The sequence below is a fragment of the Episyrphus balteatus genome, chromosome 1 (assembly GCF_945859705.1).
Source record: "Episyrphus balteatus chromosome 1, idEpiBalt1.1, whole genome shotgun sequence".
Lineage (NCBI taxonomy): Eukaryota > Metazoa > Arthropoda > Insecta > Diptera > Syrphidae > Episyrphus > Episyrphus balteatus.
The window spans coordinates 69,727,262-69,741,205 of record NC_079134.1 but is presented as its reverse complement, the minus strand read 5'-3'; the positions used below and the strand labels follow the sequence as shown (position 1 = coordinate 69,741,205).

The following is a 13,944-nucleotide window of genomic DNA, read 5'->3' as shown; positions in this document are numbered from 1 at the left end:
TGTACCAGCTCAATTTCAGGAATCGGTACCCTGAGCTGAGATCTGATTCTATTCACGGCAGCGAAGTATTGGTCACATGTCTCTGCAGAGCCATGCTTCCGATCCATCATATCCCTAACTAACTCGTAATCGGATCGCGAATTTTTATATTGGCGCATCAGGGCGTCACGAAGCTGTGGCCAATCGGGACGATAAAATGATCGCTGGAATTGTCAATACCACTCTTTCGCAGCACCGGATAGTAGTAGACGAAATTCCCTTAATACCTCGGCCCATGGACATGCATAAAGACTCTGGAGCATCTCTACCTGGAACACGAATTCTTCTACCGTGAGTTTTTCTAAATCTCCACTGAAATTCACTCCCCATTTATCTAACGCTCTATACTTTTTTTCATTCATACTACAGCAATGATGGTGTGAACTACATGGTGGCGGTGGATAGTACCCACCTTGAGGCTGATGTGTACCTCCAAACCCTTCCTGGAAGTCAGGTTCGGACCTAGTGTCGCGGAATGACCGTTGATTACCTCCTCTAGGATTCCCTACCGGAACAAAAGGTCTAGAAGCAGGATTTAATTGCGTGGGATTTGCTACTGCAGGTAATTCATTCGTACTCTGATTATGACCACTAGCTCTTACTTCCTCTCTCATACTCGCGGTATTACTACCCCTACCACTTAGCTCATCGAAATTTTTTCTCATCTCTACCATCAGAGACTGTGACAACTCATTTCTTATTGATGAAGTGTATCTCTCGCAAGCACTCATCACCGATTTGATTTCCCTCATTGGACACTATTTCCCTATCAACCTGATTCCCAGAATCCTTTTCGGACCCAGTTGTGTTCACCCTTTGCTCATTTGTTATCCCCCTGAGTTGGCATTGTTGATGGTCAACTCACTGAAGGCTGGTGAAACTACTGTGTCTGCCGTACTGCCGGTTTGGCTACCTGACGGAGGAATTGGTGGTGGTGGTACGGTAAACATTATCGGAACTTGTTTCTCTTCCCCTGTTTGCACACTCGACTTGGGGTCGGCTGATTTCGGTGGGGAATGGGTAATAGGCATTTTCTCTAATTTGCTTGCTAAATTTTTAAATTGAGAGCGAGTGGTCGCCCGATTTTGTTGGTGTATTAAATAATCTCTTTTTTCTTTTTCAGAGCTCATAAGGATGAAAATGCGAACACGACTTCAATTTGATTTCCTATCAACACAATCAACATTACTATTTAAATATAACAAACAAAAATGAAAAAAAACTATAACATTTAAAAAAAAATTATGTAACTAATAAAAACGGGGTTGGGTACGATTGACCGCATTTTAAAATCTTGTTCTTAAAACCTCGCATCTTAAAATCTCGCATTATGAAATCTTTTTTATCGAAATCTCGCAATTTCAAAATCTCGTTTACCAAAATCTCGCAACATTAAAATCTCGCAAACTAAAATCTCGAAATTTATAATCTCGCATTGAAATAAAATATTTATTAATTCGCGCGCGCGAATTAATAAATATTTTATTTCAATGCGAGGTTATAAACCTACATGATATTGCTAGCTTAGGAAAGCCCAGAATCTCCCTCTTCTGTTTTTTCGTTTTGTTTTGAAGAGATAAATAGAAAAGGAAAGGGTTTGTTAACTGTCAGGCGCCTATGCTAGTTTTTTATAGTGTTCAGGGTCAACTGTTGAATGTTGGAGTCAAAAGGACTTGATGCATGTGAATTTGTTGTATTCGACCTTTTCTTTTCATTTAATCTGTTGCTTAAACATTTTGCTAAGATACTTTACGCTCTAAACTAATTCTTCTAATGCGAGATTTTGATATAGCAAGAATTTAATGAACTTGCGAGATTTTTTCTAAAATGCGAGATTTTAATATGCAGGATTTTGAAAATGCGAGATTTTGTTATGTGAGATGTTAAAAATGCGAAATTTAGCTTTGCGTGATTTTTGCAAAAATGCGAGATGTTGTTATAAGAGATTTTAGTTTGCGATCAATCGTACCGCTCGCTCCCATAAAAACGTATAACTGAAATTTGTAAATAATTATGAATTTAAACAAAAACTTACGCCTAAGAACGAACCTATGTAAATTATATCTAAAATTTTATTTTTTTTTGTAGAATTTACTGGAGGGTGAACGGACTTGAAATTCGGATTCAGCGGTCCCAAAAACATATAGAAAGATAGGTCTGGTTTCTGGTTCATACAACTTTTTTTTTGTGTGCAAGCACTGTCGCGACATGTCGCTGTCATACCCGGCACACAAAAAAAAAAGTTTCATGTACCAGGAAGCAGACCTATCTTTCTATATGTTTTTGGGACCGCTGAATCCGATTTTCAAGTCAATTTTGCCCGGTCACCCTTCAGTTTTGAGACAAATGCAAAAAACTCCAAAAAAGTCATAAAAATTCAAACAAAATGCACTCACAGCTCAAAACTGGAGGGTGATGGGGCCAAACAGACTTCAAATTCGGATTCAGCGTGCCCAAAAACATATAGAAAGATAGGTCTGGTTTCTGGTTCATGACACTTTTTTTTTTTGTGTGCCGGTGTTTTCATTGACATCTTCGAAACACCTTGTCGCATTCGATCCAGTATGCTTGGAGCTTTCCAAATCAAGACTTACAAGTTGTTTCGATGGTGTCAGTGACTACCCCTAGACTTGACTGGACAAAGGACAATTAACAAGGACTAATTTCGGACTTTACGTATGGGCGCCATTTGTAACGGGGCAACAGGATGAGAACATCGGGATATAGATTGTGAAAAAGGAAGACCGGATCGGAAAAGGATAGGGATTTATGGAAAGGGAATAGGATAGGAATAGGAATGCGTATCGGACGAGACCATGGCATGCTGGCGGAGCACGGCTACGCTCGCCGGATTAGGGAGGGATCTTGTCCCTCCGCTACGCCTCATCCCGCTACAAAAACTAAAATCATGCCAACTCTAATTTTAAATCTCACAAAAATTTTCGTTGCGGCTCTAAGGGTGTCTGCGGATGTCGGGGCCGTTTTAGTCCGATTCCCCTTGGACCGGTCAACTGCTACCCCATTATACTTTACCGTCCATTCTTAGCGGACCCCTCCACTCCTCCTGTAAAATTTTACCACTAGAAACTCATATCAGAACCTTTTGGTCCCATTAAAATTCGGTATGTGGCGTGGCTCACAATAATAAAAATTTTTATTCAAAACAAGAAACAATAAGTATTAAAATTGGTACTAATGACTTGCTCCCGTATAACTCCATTTGAGTTTTTACCAAATGCAACAATAAAAACAAATAAAAAGGTAAAATTATAGCAATAATTACGTATTTGACAAAAATATACAATTTAAAACGAAAATATGAAATAAATATAATAATTTAAAAGACTCTTTCGTCGGTGGACCTTTGCATCCGCACTGGGGCTATCGACGTCTCTGGAAATTAAATTCAGCCAGAGAAGTGTCACTCTCCCCTTCGCACTTCAGCGACACAATAATTCTAGGGTCGATATTTCGAGCCCAGCCTCGCCCGAACTTTCAGATTTGCAATTTTTGTAACAATTTATAATTACCCTACCTATAAAGCGCTTTGTAGGTGGTTTGGACCTCAATTGGGGTGATAAAAACGATTGTTCTACCGTCGGAGGAAACTGGTTCGCCCTGTCGCTCTTGTACGACGACGTCACGTCCTACCCACAACACCCTTTTGCTTTCTTACCACTTTAGATTAAAATTTAAACAATAAAATATTAAATAAAAACAATTTAAAATAAAATCTATGCCAACGCTCAAAATAAGTCGATTCAAATTCAACGTCTGGTTGCTTATTTTCAATGATGGCCGCTCTTCTGGACATCCGGTTGGCGATTTTGATTAATTTAGGGTCGTGCCTTCGATGCCAAAAGCTTTCGAAGTAAAACTATAAATTTCGTTCGAAATTGAACTTTCAATTTTCGGATTTTCGGATTAAAGTTTAAAATTTAAATTTTCTGTGGGGTTGGGTCTCGGCTTTTTCGGTATTCTATTTTCACAGGGTGATTATTTAGTTTTTCTTCGATACTTATTATTGAAGAATATTTGAAAATCTTTTATAACATAAACTTCTAGGTACTCATCACTTCATCACTCGGATATTAGTTAAATCGACTCGTGCACCCGAATCAGCGTTTTTGAATGTCCTTTTAGATAGGGCCTTCCTCCGGGCGACGCTGTCGTCGTCCTGCCTCGTTGACCCGAACCCTATATTTTTAATCGTTATACTACTTATATTTTTAAATTCTAAATTTCTAGCACTCACCACACAGTATGCTTCCTATCCTTTTACTTTTTTAACACTTCCTTCGAATTTTTTTATCCTTTTAATCAAACACTAAAATAAAATAAATTTATTTCACACTCCATTTAAAACTTTACTTGAAAAAAAAATCTAATTCTTACACCATGAATTCAACGGCTCGATTTAAACACCCTGACTATCTGATTTCAACTATGCCTAGCACTTCTGGTTCCCATTCCTACCGCTACCTAAACGTATCAAAACCACCACTATTCCTTTGTTCAGGTATTGTACATGCACTCCGTTGGTATAGAGGCACCTCGATTTAGCAGGAGCCCTCCCTTAACGTTTCCCCCCGTTGCGGATAGCATTGCCTACAAATATTGTTTTAGTGTGTGTATCCCCCAAAAATTAGCTCATATCCCCACTAATTCGACGTTCGAATCAGAATCTGAACGCTGCCATTCAATTCGGAATCATTCGGACTTTTTGATTCGGACACTATCTGTCATCCTAATTTGTAAGCCAGTGTCATTTGGATTTTGGAATAATAAAAAAAAACACGAAATAAATGCCGGAGCATCAAATTTATTTGCTAACCAATTTTAATCATATAAACCATCCTACTTTAACCAATATTTATAAAAAAAAACCTTTCCAATATCTTCATTCATTTGCGCCTGAGAAAAAAAGTGAATGTTTATTCTTTTTCATGTTATTTGAGGTACGAGGCGCGTTCTTTTCTTCTTTTTTTGATTCCTTTGTTTTCATAAGATGTTTTTTTTTTTTTTTTGCTCCCTAGGCCCATCGTTTAATATCCTCATCAACAACATGCAACAGGACACATACGCCGCTGCCGCAGAACCTACTCCAAGGTTGAGTTCGGGCAGATTCGACCCATGACGAAGATGGATTTGTATTTTTATATCTATGAATAATGTAGATACAGGTTGGTTAAACAAAATAAAAATACTACACAAGAAGACATTGTATCTCGGGCGTTTGAGTTTGTTGATAATCACTTTAGTAAATTTTATATTGATGCGGAGGCTGCCGTAACATGAGTTCGTAAAAAAATTGTTTTTAAATGTAATAACAACAAGTTTTACAAACTTTAGCGAAATTTCCACACCCCCTGCCACGCCCACTTTTGAGTGTGCATATTTATATCTAGAAAACGGCTTCCACAATTTGAATAAAACTGACGAAATTTGATTATCTAGGCGAGTTCAAAAACACAAAATAGTGTCAACCCTATTCGCCCCCTGCCACGCATACTTTTGTATACATGATTCAATCCAGGAACTTGTATGTATGGGAATTCGGGAAAAAAATAAAAAAAATAAGTGTTTTGTTAAGATTTCTTGATTTTCAGGCTCTAAATTTGATTGCATATTCAATTTTGACTTTATTAACTGCAAAACACTACGCAATCGGGCTGTTGGGTTGGAAAACCAAACATCAAAAAGTAACCTATCTGAACACATTATGTAAAAAATAATTGTAAACAATGACTTGTTGCAAGAGAAAGCGCAAGTTTCTGCAGGAAAAAGTAACATTTTTTAAAAGATTGTTTTCTTTCTTTAAATAAAAACACTTTTTTCCCATCTGACCCCTCTCAAAATATATGGCTTATCAAAGTTAGTACTTAACACGAACAAAGAAGCTTTGATTTGGACTCTCAAAAAAAATTTAAATTTATATATAGAGAAAAAAATATGCAGTTAGAATAATTATATTTTCTCTCCTGAATTTGAACCTAGCAAAAAAAAATATCATATGCCCTTTTTTTTCTTCGGTAAATGCTCTTTTAACCGGTAACTACAAATCTTACTCTAATTGTTTTTTTTTATTGATCTTCTGAGGATCTCTGACAACAGAAAATTGAACTTTATCATAAATTAACTCTCGATTCATTCTTTCAGACTTATTACCTTGAAAATGGCATACTTGCTTCACATTTTTGGCAAATTCTTTTTTTTTTTGATTTTTTCCACTAGTCGCCGCACTGTGTGGCGGTGATGGTGTCACCTCTGACAACTCCAGTCATCTAGGGCAAACACCACCCCCAGAATCGGGTCAACAATCTCAGAGTGGTAGTGGCAGTGGTGGCGGTGGACAGGGTGTGCGTTTCGGACAGGGATCCTACTATGGACAAACAAGTTTTAATAAATACCATCAAATGCTGAGGGTAGAGCTGTAGCAAATCGTATGTATTCGTTACTAAAATGCGGGTATTTGCTTCAGTAACGAGTAACGAATCGTTACTTTCTAAACAGTATCGTTACTCGTATGTTTCGTTACTGGGTACTGAAGTAGCGAAACATACCAATTTCAATACTAAATCATCCGATAATTGAGATACGAAACAAAGTGATATACTCAATTTTTCACATTTAGCATCTTGTATCGACATTGTTACCGTAGTCGGAATGCTAACTCCAGATAATTATCTGCAGTTCACTTTTATCTCAATAAAAACAGTAGTGCCAAGGTACCGTTGTGTTATCGATAATAATTTATACAGAAATATCAAAAGAGACGTTTTGGTATTTTCTCTATGTGGCCGAAATATACCCACGCCGGAACCAATGTGTTAATGACCTTTTTGTTAATGGTCTTGAAATGTAGCTTAAGAATATACAAAAGTTTTTTGAGTTTTTCAAAAAATTTGTTTATTTTCAGCGCAAAATGTTCAATTAAAAAAAAAGCAGAGAAAAAGGGGTTTATAAATAATTCTCAACAGAAAAAAAATGAAAAATTGTTCGACATGGTTGTATTGAAGTGTTAATATTCCGAGATCTACGCGATGAACATTTGAAATAAAGGTCTCTAAAGAATTGTGATAAGATTAATGAATGAATATAAACAAAAAATTACCAAAGTTTTGTCGAAGTATTAGGAAAAAAATCAAAAAAGTTTCCACGTTTGATTAAAAAATATCGAAAAAAAATCAGTATAGCTACCTTCAAACTCTTATAACATGAGAACACCTCAACTTAAAATGTAGCTTACATTATACAAATTGTTTTTGATTTTTTCAAAAAAAAAAAAAATTTACACCCTTATACCTACCAACGCACAGTGTGGTAATTCGCCAATCTGACTGGACAAAATAGAAAAAAAAAAGTTTAGCCACATGATTTTAAATCATGAGTTGAGCTTCTCAATACAATGGGTAACTGTAATTCATGTTTGGTGTTTTTGTTTTCATCTCGGATTAGCGTAAGCTAAGCTTGAAAGTTGGTTCTTGTCAACAGTTGGATGGATATAATACAAAGTATTCTATTTTTCGCTTGAGTTTGGTTGACGATTAAAAACGCTGTGGTAGTTTTATTGTTGTAATTGTTTTTTTTATTGTTAATCTACATTTGGAGGTAAAGTATTATAATTTTTATTTATTAATTACCATTGCAACTATTTAAAAAAAAAATAAATTCTGTAAGAAGCCTAGGAAGTGCAAAAAAAAAATATCTTTGTTTTTCAAATAGAGGTACAGTTTATTTTTCCGCATTTTTCCGGTCTGAAATTAATTAATTAATGCATTGTGGAGTGTTGTAATTAAGATTAACTATTTACATGTCTCGCGTTTTCTCGACCGCCATACAACTTTTTTCACTTTTCAAAATGAAGTCAAGATTTTCAAAAAAACAAATTTTCGAAAAATGTGTCAAAACTGCCAAATACGATCGAAAAGACAGTTTTTTTGATCTTTTAATGAGCAGGTATCATCTTTGGAACATTTTTGACAATAAAGAAAAATTAAAAACATAAAAGTTTTGTGCTTCAAGTTAAGCGAAAAAAAGACAAAAAAAAGGTGGAAGACACATTGGACCGCTCTTTAAACATGAATTTCATTTTGCTTGACCAGTATTATGCGATAACTAAATAAACAAAAACAGTAGATAGTGAAACAAAAGTACAAAAGAATTTTTAAAAACTAAAAAAACGGGAAAAATATAACAAACGGAAGGTTAAAAGACTCCTAAGTGCACCTATCCATTAGAAAAAAGTTAAAATCAGTAGAATCGCTCTCCGCAAAATTGAAAAAGCATATTCCAATAATACCGGAAAGGATTTATCGAAATGTTCTTTGAGTGAAGGATCATAATGTATAAAAGATTAAGTTCTGATCCTCTGGAACCACCAAACCACTGGAATTTTCAACTAATGAGGCATTATCATTGATGAATGATGCTTTTCTGTCGGAACATCTTAAACAAGTTCAATGCAAAAAGCAAGCAAGTGTATAAGGCCAGAAATAGGGTCACGAAGAAATTTAGAGAATTATTAGCTTGAAAAACATCGAAGGTAGTATAAACACAGCTGTTTTTAATAGGCCCTTATGTTTCAAGTTTGCATCGCACAAAAAGGAGTTACTTTTTTAAATTATCTGCAGATATTTTTAAAGGTGATGCCATTTTTTATGATTGTGAAGCATATTTAATTAAAATCATTGCTAAGATTTTAATTTAAAGCATGATATTGAGAAAATAAATCATGTATGTCACCTGTCAAAAACGTGTGTAAAAGTTCTATTTTTTAATAAAAACTAATTATTCTGCCTCTCTTTTTTCGTGAATAGCAATAGAGTTTTTATTTATTGAGATTTTTCAAGCGTTTTTTTAAAATAATTAAGTATATCCAATCATAGAATATGTTTACGGAAACATAAATTCAAATACTATAAAAATGCATTTTCTTCATCACTATTTTGACACACTTTTTGCAGAAATTATAGATTTCTTTTTAAAAAATCTTTCTTTTTTATAGAATTTTATCTATTCACATTCATTTGTTTAAAACTGTTTAGAAAAAAAGTCGATTTAACGCGAGTTATAAATTTTGTCCAGCTAGATTCGTGATTGGCCACACTGTGCAACGTACGAAAAATACTTAAATACCAAACAACATACGAAACGTATCAAATACTTGAAATATACGAAATGTACGAAACATACGAAGCATGCGAAAGTAACGAAACATACGAAACACACGAAACATACGAAATATACGAAAAATACGAAGCATACGAAAGAAACGAGTAACGATATTATTGATGCGGGTACTGTAATAAATGTACTTATAATTTAGGTCATAAATGTACTAATACTTTATGTAATAAATGTACTAATAATTTAATGCTGGTAACTCCATCAATATGCTAAGAGCTCATCTAGATCAAAGTTAATTCAGTTAGTGTTTGACCTCCAAACCACACGTCCGTCACAATAAAATATAAAACCTTAAATAAGTAATTGTTTTATTTAAGAGTGGGTGTCCCCGAATGACGAACTCACACTTCATGTAAATGAGTTTGTGTGTATTAGTGACCTTTCTTCGCCATACATCTCTCACGTTCAACGTCATCTCAACTCAGTTCTCTCTCGGCATCTTTATTTGCATTCTCTTTACCTTTCTAGAGAACCAAATTAAAGTCTATTTAGGTAGAAAAAACAAATCAGCATCAAGGAAATAGCAAAAAAAAGGGTTGCAATTGCAAGCCTTGCAAGTGTATATTGCGGTTTTGCTTTGCGCAACCGAATTCACTTGTGTTTTCCGTTGGTTTTACTCTATGTGCAAGAGTCATGGTAGGTATATTTATGAAGAAAAAAATGGTATGATATTCAGTGTTGAATTTTTCTATCTTTCTGCGCATCTATGTATGTACCTACATCACATGGTATTCTATATAACTTTTGCAAGTATTCGTAGGCGCAGGAATCTGATCGAAATTTAGATTTTTGTATTATAATGCGAATAACATTACAGACTGCCTGTCTTTCCAAATTTTGTTTTCATAGAAAAAAATATATCCATACAGTTGCTCAGAAGAATACCTAACATGCAACATCATAAATTTATGAAAGAGATAAATAAACCAGTTTAAAAAAAAAAAAACAAGAATACAAAAAAAACTCGTTTATACTATTCCATATACCTACCACGCAACACCAGATACCATACATTGCGAACGTGCGAGAGATCCATTTCCTGTATCCTCTCATTTTCGCGAAAAAAATACAACAACACTTTGCATGCGCGATGAGCTTGCCTGTCGCCAATCCTTTTTTATGGAAAAAACTATGTACAAACAATATGTAGAATGCAGATACCTAAGTTCATCTTATTCTTTATACCACCAAACAACCACTCGACAGAGCGAGTGCGAGAGATCACGTAGAAACAAAATAGAAGATAATAAAAAGAGAGATACAACTAGCGCCAGCGGAATTTGTTTGAACTACAAATTCCAATACATACGCATTCCATGAATTTCTGAGGAAAAAATGGAAAGTAGACTCTTTTTCAAAAATTAATTGTAAGAAAACTATTATAGCAATTCTTGTTTTCTAACTTGATATTGATAGAAAAAATAATGAAAAAAAATAAAAAAATATAACAAAAAATCTAAAAATTCTGGTTTCTAAGTACAGTTTATTGTTTTTGGGACTCCTTTAAAAGCGATTGGAGGGTTACAAAATAATATTTTCCAACAAAATATAGCTTTACTCCATAGTGAATAAACTAAGCTTTTAAATAAAATAAAAATCAAAATCATACTTTGAAAAACAAAGAAATTAAACCACTTTGTTTTAAAAAAGTTAAGAAAAAATGACTTTTTAACATTTTTTTGTTGTTTAAGACCTTAAAACTTAATATAAATTTCTTAAACTAATCAATGTGTTAGTATTTGAGTTGAGGTACTTATTTCTTTTTATTTTAACAATAATTGCAGAAGTTACACATGTTCAAACATTGTAACATAAGGAGAAATAGCTTCAGTTTCGATAAATTTTTTTCTATGAAAAATACATTTTTAGATTTTCAAAATAGTTTTACTCCGAAGTTTGATTCAACCTCAATCCAAAATAGAAATAAAAAAAATAAAACTTTTAGTCTAACTAAGAAACAAACCAATGTCTTACAGGTCGTTCTAAAACAACTAAAATTTTATCATGTTTTGTTCTCTCTTAATTACAAGTGCACAAATTTGTAAATTATGGGGATGAAGACATTTAGCCTTGTTTATTATCTAAGTAATAAAATTTATTTCATTCAATTATCTTTAAAAGTGTAAAAGTTATTCACCAATTTGTAAACGATAACCCGATTTTTACGTGGTCCACTCAGCCTTAATAGAAGTACAACACTTTTACATGGTGTCAGAAGTCAACATGGTGAACACGAGATTACCAATTGAGCTGGACTGCTCCAACCTTGTCAAAGAATGGCCTATGTGGAAGAGAACATTTCTCATGTTCATGATGGCGAATGGTAAGATGGGCGAAGGTAAGCAAACGAAGAGGAACCACCAAATGACGAAAGAACATTAAACGATGTTTTACATTGTACAAGCTTTCGATGATTATTGTGTTCCGTTAAAAAATGTTACAATGGAGTTATTTAAGTATAACATTATCGTCCAACGGGAAAAACAACCGTTTGCTCAATTCGAGACTGAATTGCGTAAGCAAATTCAATACTGTGAATTCAAATGTCTTTGCGGTGCTTCATATGAAGAACGGATGTTAAGAGATCGCATCATAATTGGCATCTCAGATAAGAAACTGCAGCTTAAACTTCTGGATGGAAAAAATGAAGAAATATTCTAAACAAAAATTCCCAGGGAAAAGGTTTCGGGAGAAGGGCCCCAATCGGAAAAATGGCGAACTTTTTTTTTTTGCTTTCACCATATTCTTAACCATTGAGGAACGAAATTCAAGCTAAAAAAATAATGAAATTTCAGGAACTTTTCAGTTAGGAGTTTTTTTTTGCAGAATAGGCCTGATTATGACGATTACAACTCAACTTCAACTTTTTGAATCGTTATACCTAAGAAACCGTGGGTCTTAGGAAAAAAAGTGTCATGACACTTTTTATATATAATAAACTGGTCTACAATTCTTGCATTGAAAATTTTTTGGTAAGACTTACCGTTTTGCTGAAAACTGCAGCTTAAACTTCTGGATGGAAAAAATGAAGACATATTCTAAACAAAAATTCCCAGTGAAATGGTTTCGGGAGAAGGGCCCCAATCGGAAAAATGGCGAAAATTTTTTTTTTTGCTTTCCCCATATTCTTAACCACTGAGGAATGAAATTCAAGCTAATAAAATAATGCAATTTCAGGAACTTTTCAGTTAGGAGTTTTTTTTTCAGAATAGGCCTGATTATGACGATTACAACTCAACTTCAACTTTTTGAATCGTTATACCTAAGAAACGGTGGGTCTTACTGGTCTACAGTTCTCGCATTGAAAATTTTTTGGTAAGACTTACCGTTTTGCTGAAAATCGTGAAAAACCAGTTTTTGTGACCTTTGACCCCCCTTTTTCCAGGCCTCGGATCGATGAGGACTTTTTAGATTTAATTTATGATGGTGTTTCCAACAATCCTACCAATTTTCAGCTTGCTGGGAATTAATGTAACCGGTCCGGTCAAATTAGAAATTCATACCGAATTTATCGCAGAAAACTGCTGCATTACGTTACTCATAACAATGTCAAATTTTGCTGGACATTCGATCATGAAACTGAAATGAAAAATCTTTTGAATATTATTGCATCAAATCCAGTATTATCAGTTTATGATCCTAACAAAACTGTGATTGTGCAAACGGATGCATCCAAGGATGGACTGGGTTGTGTTTTAACACAAGATGGTCATCCTGTTGCATACGCGTCAAGTACTTTGAGTAAGAGTGAACAAAAGTGGGCACAAATAGAAAAAGAACTTTTGGCGGTCGTTTTTTCGTGTCAAAGATTTCATTTCTTTTTATATGGTCGATGTTGGAGCTAAAGAATCATCCTAAAATTAATTATTTTGTAAACTATATAAATTTGAATTTCATTAGAACTACTACAATTTACTTTTATTTCAATTTAAATTTTGCGCCTAAATTATACCATTCGCCATAATAATTTGCATTTGAATTCGCTTTAAAATTGTATTTGTAAATTTAACGTAAATTCTCTCACAAAAACTACTAGAAAACTATGTGTATAAATAGAAGCTTTAAAATGAAATAAACTCTCTTCTTGTATTAAAACCCTTAGGGGAAATTATCGTCTTTCGTTTCTTCGCTCGATACAAATTCTCGTTGTTTTTTTCGCTCGCTTTGTGTGGAATTCACTCGGCCACTTCAAAGTCGAATCTAAGTATCTGCTTAACGAAAAAGATAGTTAAAAAGTACAAGTTGGTACAAATTAATTTCGAATCTTTTGCTCAATTCGCCACCGTTAAAATAAATAACGCACCAACCAGGATCAATCTATCTTTTAGTCAAAAAAGTATATATAGAGATCCCGGGTTGACGGTTAATTTTTAATTTGATCGTTCATTTTTTGGCGCCCAAACGTGTTAAAAAGTGGTAATCCACGTAAAAAACTATATAAAAAACTATTGAATTGTAACCATAAAAACTCGTCGGTTTTTATATATATATAAAGTACCAAAAACAGTGTTAAAAAACTATAAAATTCAATGAAAACTATATATATGTATGTATAATATACATATAAAAGTGCAAGACATTGAACATTTTATCGTCGCGCTTCGGTTTCGGTTTCGTGAGTGCATGGTGTAGGTCAAAATCCAAAGGAAAAAGGAGAAAAAAGTTCCAGGAAAAGTACCAACAACATCCCAGAAGGAAGAAGAAACCCGAAGAAAA

The 13,944-nt window shown here is 34.1% G+C and overlaps 2 long non-coding RNA genes across 2 annotated transcripts; both read left to right on the top strand.

The window, feature by feature from the left end:
- Positions 1 to 214: 214 nt before the first annotated feature.
- Positions 215 to 1,316, top strand: LOC129907656 (uncharacterized). The gene is made up of 3 exons (XR_008771121.1): positions 215 to 330; positions 409 to 601; positions 1,163 to 1,316. It is a non-coding gene; the product is annotated as an uncharacterized LOC129907656 (long non-coding RNA).
- Positions 1,317 to 4,712: 3,396 nt separating this feature from the next.
- Positions 4,713 to 5,265, top strand: LOC129907654 (uncharacterized). The gene is made up of 2 exons (XR_008771119.1): positions 4,713 to 4,997; positions 5,076 to 5,265. It is a non-coding gene; the product is annotated as an uncharacterized LOC129907654 (long non-coding RNA).
- Positions 5,266 to 13,944: the final 8,679 nt, after the last annotated feature.